The sequence below is a fragment of the Xenopus laevis genome, chromosome 5L, assembly GCF_017654675.1.
Source record: "Xenopus laevis strain J_2021 chromosome 5L, Xenopus_laevis_v10.1, whole genome shotgun sequence".
Taxonomy (NCBI): Eukaryota; Metazoa; Chordata; class Amphibia; order Anura; family Pipidae; genus Xenopus; species Xenopus laevis.
The window spans coordinates 55,016,491-55,034,267 of record NC_054379.1 but is presented as its reverse complement, the minus strand read 5'-3'; the positions used below and the strand labels follow the sequence as shown (position 1 = coordinate 55,034,267).

Below are 17,777 nucleotides of genomic sequence, written 5' to 3'. Positions count from 1 at the left end.
GCCTCAGGACGCAGACTGTTTAGTTCTGGGGCCAAAACATCCCTTTGGTGAGGCTTTTACAATTAAGTTGTGAATTTACATTTTTGACTTCCTGGTAAAGTATCTGTAGTACTAAAACATTATTTGTTAAATTATTTAAGAATCATTTAGTAGTTAAAGCCAGATAGAATGTGTACATCTTGCAGAATAATTCTGAGATGAATACTCTGTTTATCTAATCAATTGTGTTTTAAGCCACAAACTCACTTGGGATTTGAAAGAGTGTGCAAAAACCACAGTCCTTTTATTCACCATGTTCCAAGCAGATATTTTCCAAGTCTATTAAAAGTATTTTATGCTGATTTACTTCATGGTATCTAACTGAACCTTTGCAGATCAATTTTACTGAATTAATTTTACATAATTTTTTAATTAATGTGTTTTACCGTCAATATTTATAAAGTTTTAATATACGGCAATCACAGCACATTTATTTTAATGAAGAATTTTTTCTTAGAGATGCAATACAACACAAAATCATTTGTTTAAACTAGGCTACGGGGTGGTGGGTGAGATAAAGAATTATTTGGAAGCTAGGGTAGATGACACAGTGGGATTACCGGTAGTAAGGGGTCATGGGAGAGGAATGAGGAGGGCATACAGTTTACCAGCAAAGGAGGTCCCTCTGTTACAAGGAAAACAGACTAATACTAATTTAACATATAATTCTCCAACAAGTAAGGCAAATTTCAAAATTAAAAGTAATATCCTCTGCTGTATGCTGGCGACCTAGATTGGAGACCTAGAATTAATTGCATGTTCTAAAAATTATGATATAATTGGTATCACTGAGACCTGGTGGGATGAAACATGTGACTAGACTGAATTTAAATGGTCACACCCTTTTTAGGAGGGACAGAGGGATTAAAAAGGGTGGAGGAGTGTGTTTGCATGTAAATCCTAAATTAAAGACATGCACTAAAGAAATAACAATTGCTGACATTGGTGAGGGTGTGGAATCCCTCTGGGTAGAGATTTTGACTGGGGAAAAGGTTACAAAGAAAATGATTAAGAGTGACAAATATGAAGCCCAGCTACTAAGATGTACTACATACTGTACTGTGACACAGTTCAGTTTAAATCTGGGTCTCAGGTGTGAACAGTACAGGGCTTTAGGGGTGTAAACAATAGAGGTGTGAACAATGCAGGGGGGGTTACATGTGTGAACAATGGAGGATTTTATAGTCTGAATTTGAATCTTAAACAATACAAGGGCCAGTTAATCTCTTTAGTGATACCTTTTAAATTTTACACATGGTAATCAGACAAAGCAGACAGACTTTCACGTGGAGGGCTACACAAGGGAAGGGGGGGTTGGAGAGCACTGGTCTAAATCAAACCTGCCTAAAGGTCCCCATAGACACAAAGATTTCTCTTGCCAAACTACAGATTTTAGCGAAGTCCGACCAATCCTTCGAAATTATCGTGCGGTTAGTGGGATTCGAATGATCGAACATCATTTTCGGCTGACATCTGTCAGGAAATTGATCAGCCAGGTTAAAAAATCTTTGTCGGCCCCAGTGCAATCTATCTATGTTTGCAGGGCCAAGCAGGCAGCTACCCTTTGTTTTCCTGGCAAATTGGTCTTTTTAGTTGATGGACAATTTGTATGATCGTACGATTGTTCCGAGATAATCGTGGTCTCACGATGAGGATCGGCTCTTTTAAAAATCTCAACATCTATGGCCAGCTTAACTCCAACTGATCCAAGGGATCAAGTGGATACATAGACAGCAAGCAAGCAGTGGGTACTGATATGACAGACACATTATATCCATCGAGAATCAGGAACATTAGGGTTAGACGGGTAAAGGGTTTATTTATTTATTAACTGTTAGTAACATAGTAACATAGTAAGTAAGGTTGAAAAAAGACACATGTCCATCGAGTTCAACCTTTTTTTTTTTTTTTTTTATTAACTACCTATCTGCCAGTTGATCCAGAGGAAGGCAAAAAAAACCATCTGAAGCCTCTCCAATTTGCCTTAGAGGGGGAAAAATTCCTTCCTGACTCCAAAATGGCAATCAGACTTGGACCTTGGACCCTGGATCAACTTGGACCATGAGCTATTTCCCATAACCCTGTATTCCCTTACTTGCTAAAAAGCTATCCAACCCCTTCTTAAAGCTATCTAATGTATCAGCCTGTACAACTGATTCAGGGAGAGAATTCCACATCTTCACAGCTCTCACTGTAAAAAACCCCTTCCGAATATTTAGGCGGAACCTCTTTTCTTCTAATCGGAATGGGTGACCTCGTGTCAGATGGAAAGTATGATGTAGAGAGTGAAAGTCTGAGACAGTTTGCACTAGACGTCACACTGACACACGTAAGATCCCTTTTTTAATCAATCGAAGTAATATACCAGTTAATAGATCTTCCTTTCACTTAACATAATAAGAATATGAATAGGAGAGGGCCTGAATAGAAAGAAAAATAATAAAAAGCAGCAATAACAATAAATGTGTAGCCTTAAACAGTTGTTTTTAGATGGCGCCAGTGACACCATTTGAAAGCTGCAGAGTCAGAAGAAGAAGACAAAAAATAAAAATAAAAAAAAACTACAAAAAATAAAAAAAATGTAGATCAATTGAAAATTTGCTTAGATTTGGCCATTCTGTTATACTAACAGTAATATTAAAGGTGAACAGCCCCTTTAATGAATTGCCAATACCATGTATTAACCCACCACAGAAAACATTGTAGGAAAAATTTAGACAGGACAAATTAAATGGCAATTTCATGCCTATTACTCACAAAACACTGCAGGGATAATTACTGTATTGAGCTCTATGTAATGGGTAAGTAGGATTGTCTCCATCGTCTTTCCTTAGCAGCACGGCATGAAGCTCTAGGAGCATCAGACCTCTATAACAACAGGTGAGACTGTTGAATCATTACGTCTTTATCTATAAGAGCTTTAAAGCAGTTCATACCAGAAGGTGGTTTGCAATATGCGATGAGATTTATACATGCAAGTTGAAAAACATTTGTGAGTACCCACCTAAAAAGTTCATATAAGGAAAGTTAAAAAGTTTCTTCTTTACATTGCCTATGGTGGTGGTGAGAGCAATAAGGGATTAACAAATAAGCGGTGGAGTTAATCAATCTTTTTGAGCACATAAAGTGGTGCTATTTTTAAAGCAATATTACCCTATATATCTGTTTGTCTGTTACTGTGCCTTTTGCACTGGCTCTTTTTTTATATACTTATAATAATTATTGTCCCGCATGAGTTATACAGGACATATATCATGGAAAATACTCTCTGAAAAAATGGTAGCTTAATTGCAGTTTGAATTTAATATACACTAACCTCACAACATATCAGGATGAATATTGTATTCAGCACAATACCAGTTGTAATTACAAGGGGACATAAAACATGAGATTGGCATTCCCTACCACAAGAGTTTGGGGGAGGAGAAATTACCTCTGTGTCAGCAGCTGCCCTGCTGAAGGTATTCCATACTTTCCTCCAGAACCCCCAAAATCTCTTTTCTAGAATGCTGGTTTTGCCCTCAAAGCTTAAATTAACTAGCTGGAACTAGGGGGAGGTTCAAAGATCACCTCCAGCCAATCCAGCCTACCTGTACCAGGAATCAAACTTGAAGGAGACAGCTTGCAGGCATGATAGATGATCCCTGCACCAAAGTCATTATGAAAAAAGAAACAGTCACAAGTAGGTTTTTTAGTAATAGGGTTTCACTAACTTTCTTTTTTAAAGTGTCTCATAAAACTACAGTACACACAAGGATAAAATTGATTGTAGAAAAGAGAAGAGAAAAAAAAACCTTGTTTTGTGACTACAAATTGCCTTCAACAGTTAAAACTAACCCTCACTTCTATAGACCGTGTGTCAATTCTTTAAGCGACCAACTTTTTCATTCACCAATCAGTTAATACATATATGTAAATTCCTCAACTTATACCATAAATATAAAGTGCAAGTGCTTAAATAAATACAACCAATAAAATATTGATTGTCACTACACCGACTCTGTGTGTATTTTATCAATTATTAATTCTAAAAAGACGCTAGTACCAATTAGATTAGCGAATTCCTAGTATTATATTAGTTAAAAAATGAATTGTAATTGATTGTTATAAAGTGCCTGTGCTGCATTAGTTGATAAAAGACCTCTTAATTCATATTTATCGTGATAATCGAGGTAATAAATACGAAAAGTGACCAGTGCTAATAATAAAAAAGGTTGATTGAGTAAGTTTAAATTAGTGCTTCTCAGTTGCAGATTAACCCAGCCGCTCCTTGAGGATAAGTGAGGAATTGTGAAAATAGATAGATAAATCTCGGACCAACAAGTTTCCTTCCTTGACCTCCTAATAAGAAAAGGCGAAACTGGGGAACTTATAACTAACAACTTTAGAAAAGAGACAGCCACCAATTCTCTTCTAAGCTCCTCGAGCTTCCATCCCCCTAATGTAAAAAAGGCCCTACCCACAGGGGAATTTCTCAGATTGAGACGCAACTGCACCACACAGGCTCTGTTCAAAACACAAGCTAAGGATTTGAAAAATAGACTTAAAGAAAGAGGATATTCTAATACACAACTCAAAAATGCATACCATAAAGCACTTTGCACAGAAAGACACACATTATTAAAGAAAAAAGAAAAACAAGAAAAACCTGAAACAGAAACCAACCTAAGATTCATTAGTACCTACAATACAAATAGTAGAGAGATTCGAGACATTCTTAACAAACATTGGAGGTACTTTTGATGGATGAGACCTTAGAATCCCTATTACCCAAACAAGTACAAGTATGTTATAAAAAAAAGCCCAAATTTGAGGGATTTGATGTGCCACAGTCACTTTGGAAATAAAAAGAGTAACCACAAAATAAAGGGGTCATACCCATGTGGTGAATGCAATATGTGCAAACAAATGATAAAAAAAGAGACTTTTTTGGATAGGTTTGAGAAAGAACGACATATACAGAACTACATAAATTGTAGAAGTAGAGGAATAATCTATTGCATTGAATGTCCCTGTAAACTCAAATACATTGGAATGAGATCTCAGATGTTGAAACAACGTATACAGAAACACTGTAGCACTATTAGAAATGTAGAAGGAGATCTAAAAAGTGAAAGGATACTTTCAACAGTAGCAAAACATTTCCGAGAAAATCATAATGCCAATCCCAATAAACTCTCTTTTTGGGCAATTGAACAAATCCAGTTAGGTATTAGAGGAGGTGATTTGGAACAACAGCTCCTCAAAAGAGAAAGCTACTGGATTTTTAATTTAAACACTGTTTTCCCTTATGGAATAAACGAAAATAACTTATTCACTGCCTTTATTTAATGTCAGAATAAATACTCAATTATAGCTTATTCACTGTGACCCCCCTTTCCTATTTAGGGCTCCAATTTTGAAAAACTCCAATATATACAACCTTTTAATAAATGGAGCCAAATGATCCGACAGAGTCTAATAAATATAAGGAGGGAGGATCGATCGTTTTTTTCTTAAAGATTTGCATACGTGCCCTCCCAGATCGGCATTAAAGAGGACCTGTCACTTTTCAAACATATGCATATACTGTCTGCAATTCGATTAAACAGACCAGCAGTTAAGAGAGAGTTTTTAAAGTTGTACATAACCTTATTTATTCTTACTTCAAAAATAGCCTGACTGGAAAGCGCCATTTTGAATAAAGAGCAGTAAAATCTTCCGTCCTCGCACCTCTGAGTCTGAAATCCCGCGCATGCGCACTGACCAGAAGATCCTTATCAGGAAGAAAGGAGCAGAGCAAGTAAAAGCATCTTGCGCCGTCTTCTACATTCCACAGCAATTAGCTGACACTAAACGAGTGAAAACATCGCTGCTGTACTTACGCATTCCCCAAGAATTACAAGAATCCACAGACACTGGTTATCTTGGCTGTCGGGGGAAGGTCCGCTTCTGCCAGACAACTGCTTTATTGTTCGCTTCTTCTGTGCATCGTTCAGGGTTAATATAATTGCTTTGGGGCCAATGTTACTGTGGAGCAGCAGCTGGGGTAACAATTACTATGGTGTAGCTCGGATAACATACCTGTAGTTATTGTGAGGCACAATTGGGTGAACATATTACTGTGGTGCAAAATTGAAGTAAACAAATTGATGTGGGACACAACAGGGGTTACCATATTACTGTGGGGCACACTGGAGGTTACATAATTACTGAGGGGCACAACAAGGGTTTACACAATTTTGGGGCAGCATGGGGTTTGCACAAATACTGTGGGGCAGCATGGGGGGTAATATAATTATTGTGGGGCACAACAGCGGTTAACAATTTTTTTGTAGTATTTGTAGAGCAATAGAAAGCAGATCATTTGTACTTGGGACTATAGGAGGGATAGAATATAATTGTTACATGATTGCTAAGGGGAAGTACGTTTGCACAAAGGAACATCAGGAGCCAGTAAATATGTACTGCAGGGGGGACAATATATCAAATACAGGACAGCAGGGGGCAGCATAATGGTAGATGTGGAGGGGGAAGAATATATGAACCACAAAAGTTGGATGCATAGAGGTACTCAGCAACTGCAGGAGGGGCAGCATGTGTGAACAGCTCCTGCCACGCATATAGGCACCATGGGACTGCAGTGGGTGATAGCATATAGGCACTTGGGAACTGCATAGAGGGACAGCGCTATATATAGACCACAGGATTGCACGAGAGGGGAACGTATATATAGGAACTCATGTAGGGGGATAGGATGGCATATGGGGGCAGTATATAGGTATAGCACAAGTAGGAATGCCAGATATAGGCACTAGAGGACATCAGAGGGGATGTATATAGGCACCAGGGGGTAGTGGTATATATGGACCACAGGAATGCACAGAGCCCGGTGTAGGGGGATAGGATGGCATACAAGGGGACTATGCATGGAACGGGTATAGACACTACGGACCACATAGGGGGCAGCCGTATATATGGACTGCACGGGGGATGTGCATATGGGGGAAAGGACGGCATATGGTGGGGTGTATGAAGGTACAATGGTAAAGTAGGGAGATGCATATAGACACAAGATGTCATATAGGCATTAGTGGTTATCAGAGCTGTTGCATATAGGCACTAGGGAAAAGTAGGGAAAGTGTATATAGGCAACAGGGGCTCGGATGGGGGACAGTATATAGGGACCACATGGATGTACGGGGGGCTCATATAGGGTGATAGGATGGCATACATGGCCACATATAGGCATTAGGGGACCATGCAGGGGATGCATACAGGCACTAGGAAAAAAATAGGGGGTGGCATATAGACTCTAGGAAAACAATATGGGTGGCATATAGGAACAAGGGGACCACACAGGGGGCAACCATTTATATGGACCACAAGACAGGGGGATACATATGGGGAAAGGATGGCATATCAGGGGTGCATATAGGTTCTAGGGGACCACACGAGGGGCATTAAATATAGACCACAGGACTGTATGGGGGAAGCATATAGGGGAATAGGATGACATACAAGGTCTGCATATAGGGATACTGGAAAAATAAGTATGCTATATATTGGCACTAGGGGACTGCACAGGGGGCAGAGGTATATATGAACCACAGGACTGCATGGGAGACTGGGAGGGGGGGCAGTATATATGGACCACAGGGCTGTATAGAAAGGGGAATAGGATGACATACAAGGGACACATATAGTGGGATAGCACGGCATATGGGGGGTTCCTATAGGCAGAAGGGAAAAGTAGGGGGTGGCATATAGGCACTAGGGGATTGCACGGGGCAGGGGTATATTTGGACTGCACAGGGGGATGCATATAGGTGCTAGGGAAAGGTAGGTGTATTGGCTTATAGCAGTGATCCCCAATCAGTAGCTTGTGAGCAACATGTTGCTCTCCAACCCCTTGGATAATGCAAAATCGAAGTAGGATGGAGCACACAAAATAGCAGCTTTTACTGCAAAAGATTTATTGAGCACAACATGTTTCGGATCTTCATGGATCCTTTTTCAAGTGTAAAATACAAAATGAACACAGAAACCTTTTTAAACCCTAATGCTTCCAGTGGCCTCAAAGCACCTGCTTATTTTTGCATTCCAGCCTTGGAACCAGTCCACATAAGGGCTACCAAATATCCAATCACAGCCCATATTTGGCACCCCAAGGGACTTTTTCATGCTTGTGTTGCTCCCCAAATCCTTTTACATTTGAATGTGGCTCATGGGTAAAAAAGTTTGGGGACCCCTGGCTTATAGGAACAAGGGGACAGCAGTGGGAAAGCATATAGGCACTAGCAAAAAGTAGGAAAGCCGCATGTACGCACTAGGAGCCGAACTGGGAGGGGGGCAGTATATAGAGACTAAAGGACTGTACAGGTGGTCCATATAGGGAGATAGAATGGCATACAAGGGAAACATAGAGTGGGATAGGATGGCATATGGGGAGTGTGTAGTTATATGGGAAAAGGACTGCACAGGGGTAGCTATGTATATGGACTACAGGACTGTCAGGGGGGTGTATATAGGTGCTAGGGATATGCTGGTAGGGTGGCATATAGGCACTAGGGGACATCAACATGGATACATATAGCCAATAGGAGACCGCATGTGTGGGTGGTAAAAATAGATCACAGGACTGTACGGGTGTTGCATATAGTGGGATAGGAAGGCATACAAGGGTTCATATAGGCACTATGTGACCAATCAATGGAGGGACATTACATATAGACCACAGGATTGTACAGGGGCGCATATAGGGGCATAGGATAGCATTCAAGGGATGCATATAGGGGATAGCGGTGCATGTATGCATAAGGAGACCACACAGGGGGCAGACACATAATGTCACGCGGAAGCATAAAATTAGGGGGAGTGGCTTATAGGCACAAGGGGGCAGCAATGGAAAGCATATAAGCACTTGGGAAAAATTTTGTGTGTGTACCATATTGTCTAAAGGGTTTTATTAATATTATAAAAACATTTACAAATAGATACAGAGACCATGGAATGTGTGGAACCTTCTACATCATCTGATATTCCACTCTCAAGAGAAGGAAAGGTACATTTAAAAACAAAATTATATATGAAAGTGTAAATTGTGATTATATTGGCCACGTCATTAATTGAAATATGTGACATTAGCTGCTCTGTTCTTGCTTATATCAAAGTATTGTAGACAATATAAGGGATCATCTCTGACCCCAGTAGGTGCAAGTGCAGAATCACTAAAAGCGCAAGAGCCTGGGCCTATTTTGTATTCCAGTTCTGGACTGGGTACCAGTTCTCTGCATTTTTATCAGCTGCTTGCCAAGCTGAAATACTTCTGGGAAGCAAAACACTCAGTAACATTGTTTTTTCTGTTACCCTAAAATAAATCGGGGATTATTCGACAATTCGTATGGATTGCATTTATGCCTATTTGCAATATCTGCCCATTTTTTTCTCTTATTTTGGTCTTTGTATTTTACAGATGGCTTACATTGATGCTCAGCTAAGGGCTAAGCATGGGGATGGTAAAGATGAACCATGCTTCCCTCAAAATCCTAGGAGGTCAGCTTCAGATCAGAATTCTGAAAACTTTGCAGTGCAACCCTCCCCTAGAATTGGCAACACTGACTGGTGCATATGTGACAACTGTGTGGCAATGCCAACCGATCTTGAATCAAAGTGTTGCAAAGAAATCGACAATATTATTAATGTCACGGATGAGGAATTTTCATGCATCTTACAACATCCCTTTTTTTATGATTATTGCCAACACAGAGAAAGGATATAAATAAACCTAAAAATGATCGGTCAGCAAAGGTATCCACCTAATGTCCGAGACCTTAACCGGTACCTTGTATTTTAAAAATATATTGATATTTGCCTTACATAAGTTGTATCAATAGTGTTAGGCTTTTGACTAAATACTACATTTCAAATTTAATGGGCATTAAGTCATCCTTCCAGAGGTTATTTTTAATTTCTTCACATTGCTCATGCTGAGTGGGATGTGAAGAGCAGTCACTTGCAAACAACAAGCCTTTTAACAATTTAAAGGTTGGTCAAGAATCTTTTTGTATGATTAAAGTCACAATTAATTGCTACTACATCATTTGAATTACACACTTGTAATTATGGTCAAAGAAGTTTTTGAAACATTTACACATTGATCTAAATATTACACTCTTTAATAAACTTTCTTTTGAATTTCTTTATTAATAGTAAAATGTAAGACTTTTAAGACTGCTGGAAATCAATTGTGATTGTCCAGTTTAATAGCTATTAAGGGGTTGTTCACATTTGAGTTATGTTATGATATAGAGAGTGATATTCTGAGACAATTTGCAATTGGTTTTCATTTTTTTATTATTTCAGTTATTTAGCTCTTTATTCACCAGCTCTCCATTTTGCAACTTTAGCAATCTGGTTGCTAGGGTCCAAACTACCATAGCAACCATGCATTGATTTACATAAGAGACTGGACTACGAATAGGAAAGGCCTGGTTAGAAAGATGAGTATTAAAAATTAGCAACAACAATACATTTGTAGCCTTACAGAGCATTTGTTTTTTACATGGGGTCAGTGACCTCCATCTGAAAGCTGGAAAGAGTCAGAAGAAAAGGCAACCAATTAAAAAAATAAAGAATGAAGACCAATTGAAAAGTTGCTTAGAATAGACCATTCTATAACATACAAAAAATTTAAGTGAAGGTGAACCACCCCTTTAAATCTGTCATTGTGCTCATTCCAACCATATTGGTACGACTTTACTAAAGGTGTTTATCTTTCACATTCTACATCAGTTTACAATTTCTGCTAATATCTTTAAAAATTCAAATTTCTACAAACAGGTCATTAACAAAAAAATCAGTGTTTCACAGTTGATTTACATGTATCAAAAACTACCTATATAAATTACAGTAGGGGTACAAAGGAGAAAGAAAGAAAAGAATGGGTAAAATTGGGCATTTTTTTACATTCAGTAACAGTTTTAATATTGATTGTATATAATTGTAGACTATTAATTACATACTAAAAGTGATACAATATATAACAAAAACAATTGAGGGTAGTTAGGGAAGATGTGTGTTTAAAGGAGTGGTTCACCTTTGATATAACTTTTATTATGTTATAGAATGGACAATTCTAAGCAACTTTTCAATAGTCTTCACTATTTATTTTTTAAAGTTTTTAAATTATTTGCCTTTTTCTTCTGACTGTTTCAGTTTTCAAATGAAGGTCACTGACCCCGTCTAAAGAACAAGTGTTCTATAACACTACAAACGTATAGTTATTGCTACTTTTTATTACTAATCTTTCTATTCGGGCCTCTCCTATTCATATTCCAGTCTCTTATTCAAATCAGTGCATAGTTACTAGGGTAATTTGGATCCTAGCAACCAGATTGCTGAAATTGCAAACTGGAGAGGCTCTGAATAAAAAGCTAAAAAACTCAAAAACCACAAGTAATAGAAAATTAAAACCAATTGCAAATTATCTCAGAACATCACTCTTTACATCATGCTAAAAGTTAGCACAAAGGTGAACAACCCCTTTAAGTTATATAGTAGATAATGCACCCCCTACCGTAATTTATATAGATATTAGAAGTCACAGAGGATTTACAGTCTGGCCCATAGGGAATTAGCTGGTCTGTAGATTATATAGTGGATAATGTACCCCCTACTGTAATTTATAAAGATATTATTAGACACTGAGGAGTTATGTGAAAAGCACGAGGCTGCACGAGTGCTTTTATACAGGTCACATAACTCCATGGTGACTAATAATATCTTTATAAATTACAGTCGGGGGTACATTATCTACTATATAATGTACCCCCTACTGTACAGGTCACATAACTCCAAGTAGGGGGGTACAGTATGCATTATAATCTACAGTTTTCATGTCTAGTGTTTTACAGTGTCTGTGTGTGCAGAGTTTTACTGGAATTGCTTTTGTGCTACAAAATTATACTTTTAAGGCTGATTAAATTTTTTCCCTGTAGTTACTTTTTTTGGGATAAGTACCTGTTTTTGAATTCCATCAGCTATTTTCATTTTGCCTTGTTGCCTGCATTGAGTGACGTCATCAGTTGCAAAATAAAAGAAAGCTGAGGGGGAAGGTGAATAAAGGAAGGTGACAGAATCCAGGAACAGAGTGATGAATAAAGGCGGAGCGAAACCGGAGATTGACTGTGTGAGGGCTGAGGGAGACTGGAATGGCATCATGGAGGGAGGAGCTAAAGTAGCGGACACAAAGGAGCAGGAAGTGAAAGATAAAATGGTGGATGGAAGGGGAGTGAGGGTGAGACAGAGAGGAACTATGCGAAAGGGAGGGAGTATGGAACGCATATTAGGACATCGTATGGGGAAACCCATCTCCTGTATGCGATCTGCTATGCTAGAGGAATGCAACGTCGCCTGCTTTTCCACTAACCCCTCCTCAAAGCAGATGTCACACCTCACTCCTCCCTTCTCAGCTGTCAGGTCCTGCTCCTCATTCCTCCCTCCTCAGCCATCCCACCTGGGTCCTCGTTCCTCACTTCTCCCTCCTCAGTCATCTGTCCTGGGTCCTAGCTTCTCCTTTCTCAGCTGTAACTTGAATTTGACTGCTGCAATTTAAAAACCTAAAACGCCTATTGGCTAAAACAAATCGCAAGAACAAATAACTATAATCAGGGCGCAGGGCTGAATATGCGCACCCTATTGAGTGAGGAGAAAGTGATAACAACCGAGGAGGGAGATACTAGAACCCAGGACGGATGGATGAGGAGTGAGGAATGAGGACCTAGGACTCATGACTGACGAGGGAGGAGTGAGAAGCGAGGACCCAGGACGGATGGCTGACGAGGGAGGAGTGAGGTGTGACATCAGCCTCAGAGGATTCGTGAGTAAAAAAGCATGCCATGTTGCATTCCTCTTGCTTAGGACAGTGTATGCAGGACAATGATTTCCCCTGATGATGTCCTAAAATGCGTTCCATAAGGGAGACCAAACAGTCATTATGCGACGGGAGCCAGACAGAGCAGAGGGGAGGGGCTAGGCTAGCAGAGGGGGATCTGACACTGATTTAAACAAGCCATAGCTGTGAGACAGGAGGAGTGCACCGTGTTAAGAAAGAGCTGACCCATGGAATTAGACAGAAGCGGGACGCAGTGGAGGAAGAGAGTGATCTCTCTAGCTTATAAACGACACGTACTGACGTAGGAACGTGCCGTTTATAAGGATATAATTTACAGTTTGGTCCTATAGGAAAATGACCAAACTGTAGATTATAATAAATAAAGTACCCCTTGTTGTAAAGTATGAGAATATTAGAAGTAAACTTGTAGTTCCATGACCTGTATAAAAACACTCGGCCTTCGGCCACGTGCTTATATATGATCATGGAACTCCTCGGTGACTTATAATGTCCTTATATTTTACAATAGGGGGTACTTAATTCACTATATAAACTGTGCGCTCTTACGTTAGAGCTCGCCGTATATAAAGTATTCAGACAGCAGTTATCACTGCCTCACTCTCCTGCCTGTCCGTCTGACATCTGACTTCCTCCACTTCCTTCCTTCTCACTCGCTCCTCGTTTTCTAGTCTTGAGGGGGAATGTAATAAAAGTCGGCAAAGGAAAAATATTCGCAATGTGAAAAGTTATGCCTCTGTCCAAACATATTTGCCTTTGTGCGAATTTAATATAGCTTTGCGAACCCAGAAACTGTTTAGCGACCACTTCCGACAGTGGAAGAAGGTTTGCAAATTTTATAGTTAGCACCAGTGCGCAGTGAATGTAATATAACTTCTTACTGAAAAAGTTGTTACGTTTGCTCCAAAAGATTACAACACCTTCAAGCACTTCTTAAAAGTGGGCAATGCGCAATTAAAATTCCCAATGCGCAATAAAAATTCGCAATGTAATAGTTTAAGGAAGAGTATTTACATTGTCTTGTTCCGTCTGCCTCTGCGACCCTCTAGCAATCAAACTCCAGTCTCATTTTGTCAGCCCCTCCCACCCACATGCCTCTCCGGTCTTGTGCCCTCTGCAACTCCGATTATACATTTGCGATAAAACTCCTGTAATTTTTGCTCCCTCTGTCCCTCTCCAATCATCTCCGGTATTGCCCCTCCCCTGCATCTTCCACCCTTCATGCCTCCTTTCCCCTTCTGCCACTAATTAACCTTCAGTAATATAACATGTATGGCCAGGATGCCACATATGCCACATGAAAATATATCTACAGGGAGACACATTAATAAAATTAAAAACCACAATGACCCTGCACATAGAAACACTGTAGATTATAATGAAGAATGCACCCCCTACAGAAATTTATAAAGATATTGGAAGTCACCTCGGAGTTATGTGACCTGTATAAAAACTATATGGTCATGTAACTCCTCCGTGATTTCTAATATGTATATAAATTACAATAGGGGGTGCATTATCCACTATATTATATTCTTTAGTGATGCTGAAATTATTTTCACTTTACTAATGTGCTTTCAGTCTGGTAATTGCCCAGATTACACTGGATCCTTATCTTGAATTTACTGGCACAAGCACAATTATTCACTTCTGCAGAGAAGGCCTGAGATAAAAAAAAAAAAAACTAGACGCAAGCTTCTTCGCATAGGTTGTAGGACAATTTTAGGACTTCTCACCTATTGAACCTAATTTACCCACTTAGAATATCTTACTGTGCTATAGTATACTGCATAAAGAATTCCTATGTACTAATTACAGATTACTACGGAAAACAGCATACAAAGGTTTTTCAGCCTGGATTCATGGGTATCTAGGAAAAGGAGTTTGGAGACCTATTCCGTCCTGTGCTGTAAAGGTCATCAGGGACAAATTCCCAGATCCTGAGGAATTATATATGGGATTCCGACAACACCAGGATTACCCTGCTGAATATATGGCCCTTGATTAAATATTTTGAAATCAAATGTGTTTTGCAACCTTATATTACTTGTTGACCAGTTATATTACAATATAAAAAATAACATACATATGTAAGAGTTAGAATCTTTTATTAATTTATATTTCAGCCTCCATCATCCACAAAAGAGCCGACCTGTCACGCACCATTTTTTTATTCATTAAAACTCACTGTACTTACTTTTAAAAAATACACATTTCATAAAATATGAACATCAATACCAAAAAATAATAGGAGTATATTTGTTTATTTTTAACATTAAATAAACAAATAACATTAAACATTAACACCAAAACAGCATCTGTAAAAATAAAATTAAAAAATCCAGCATCTTGGTCCGGTTCATCAACAAAGGGGTAAAAAGTAAAGAACATCATATCTTAAATGGTGGTTCACCTTTAAGTTAACTTTTAGAATGTTAAAGAATGGTCAATTGTAAGAAACTTTCCAATTGATCTTCATTATTTATTTGTTCTAGTTATTTAATTATTTGCTGCCTTCTTCTGACTCTTTCCAGCATTCAAATGGGGGTCACTAATCCCATTTAAAAAACAAATGCTCTGTAAAGATAACATTTTACTGTTATTCCTACTTCTTATTACTCTTCCTCCAATTCAAACCCTCTCCTATTTGTATTCCAGTCTCTCATTCAAATCAATGCATGGTTGCTAGGGTAATTTAGAACCTAGCAACCAGATTGCTTAAAGGACCAGTAACTTTTTTTTAAAATTCGTTTTTACTTAAAGAAAAAAACCCCCACCAAGGCAGTTTTAACTTTAAATGCGCAAAGTCTTTATTAAGAAATTACTTACTGATTCTCTGCTTGCGCTCCTCTTCAGAAACGGTGACAGGGCGACGATCCATTGTGCGGCTCACGATTTCTCCTCCCTGCCTTCTTTAGGAGATAGCCAGGGAGGAGAAATTGAGTGCTGCACAATGGATCGTTGCCGTATCGCCTTTTCCGAAGAGGAGTGCAAGCAGAGAATCGGTAAGTAATTTCTCAATAAAGACTTCGCACATTTAAAGTTAAAACTGCCTTGGTGTTTTTTTTTTCGTTAAGTAAAAAAAAAAATTTTTTATGTTACTGGTCTTTTAAATTGCTAACTGGAGAGCTGCTGAATAAAAAGCTAAATAACTCAAAAATCACAAATATTAAAAAATGAAAACCAACCGCAAATTGTCTCAGAATATCACTCTTTTCTTCATACTAAAAGTTAATTTAAAGATGAACAACTCCTTTTAACATGTTTTTTTTTATTAATCTTATATATGCACATATTTAGGATTTAAAAACAGCTAATATAAGTCTGTAGTACAATGCTAATATTAGACATGCAGAAATAGTAAGATATGTCTATATCCAGCACATCACAAATTCACGAGACTGCGATTTTTGCACTCACAGTTAAACCTTTTTTTTCTCTTTTCCTAAACTGGGGGACACAGTCATCATGACAAAATAGTTCCTACAGCTGAAGAAAGGTTAAAGGGACTTATCCTCCTGTTCAGAGCTACATCCCCTGCTTGCTTTCCTCTATCTTTAGTTTAGATAACAACACAGAGAAGAGGTGGCGCTCTGCACTCCAAACTTTGTAATCCAAGAGCCACAGCTACAATGTCTTAACCTATGAAAACCTTAGGAACAACATAAATCAAAAACATTAGGGGGCTGATTCACCAAGGGTTGAATATCGAGGGTTAATTTACCCTCGATATTTGACTGGGAATTAAAATCGAACGATTTTTAGTTCGAATCCTTCGATTCAAAGTCGTAGTCGAAGGTCGAAGTAGCCCATTCGATGGTCGAAGTAGCCCAAAAAACACTTCAAAATTCGAAGTTTTTTTACTTCGAATTCTGCACTCGAAGTTAGTGAATCGGCCCCTAACTGTAGGGAGGGAATGCATGTGTCTCCAAATTTAGGAGAAGAGAAAAGGATGCAACAGTGAGTACCAAAGTCTCTTTATATCTTCCATAGATTGAAGAGAGACAGGCTCCACAGAGAAATCTTTCAACAACCCATGAGGAAGGCTCCCAGAATAAAAGATGTCTAGGTAGAAAAAGCCTGTTGCACCCTACTCCTAAAATAGGCCTAAGCTGAGGCCTGTGTATGCACCATGTAAAATTAGAGTAGTTCTGCCTGGAACAGAAATGGTGGTGAACAGCCCCTTACAGCATACACTCTGAAAATGCCAACTTTAGACCCTTCTTGCAGGATGAAAAGAGAGTCAGTCCTACGGATACTTTGGTTGCTTGAACATAATGCAAAACACAACCATACCACATTGAGATAATGTATCTTCAGCTCAGTGGGATGATGGGGAACAAAAACAAGGTACTACAGTGTCCTAGTTTATGTGAAAAACATAGACAACCAGGGAGAGGAAGTTTCGAACCAGCCATAGGATCCCTTTGTCAGTATGAAATACCAAGCATGGTGACCTGCAGGATAATGAAGAGCTCAGATACCTGTCCTGTGGAGGTGATTGCTACCAAAAAAACACCTTACAATTTAAAGTAAAGCAAAATACTTCCGCGTTCTTTAGCGCTGTCCGAGACTTCAGAAGAGGACACTGTTGATTACAAAAGAGTAAGTGCAGAGTGTTTTGGCAAGAAACGCGTCAGTCTGAGCGCACCTACTGCACAATAATAGTTCCACACAGTGTGTTGAAATAAAGCCGATTTTTGATAATCAACGGTATCCTCTTTTGGAGTCTCGGACAGCGCTGAAGAATGTGGAAGTATTTCGTTTTGCTAGTAACGGTAACACTGTGGAGAGGCCCGCGAGAACAGCGTCCGGACGAGAGGACACACATCCCTGGATGAGCTCC

At 39.0% G+C, this 17,777-nt stretch overlaps 1 long non-coding RNA gene across 1 annotated transcript; it reads left to right on the top strand.

Annotated features, from left to right (window-relative positions):
- The first annotated feature begins 2,588 nt into the window (after window positions 1-2,588).
- On the top strand, window positions 2,589-10,353 carry LOC121393670. The gene is made up of 3 exons (XR_005961238.1): window positions 2,589-6,018; window positions 9,015-9,082; window positions 9,494-10,353. It is a non-coding gene; the product is annotated as an uncharacterized LOC121393670 (long non-coding RNA).
- The last annotated feature ends 7,424 nt before the right edge of the window (window positions 10,354-17,777 follow it).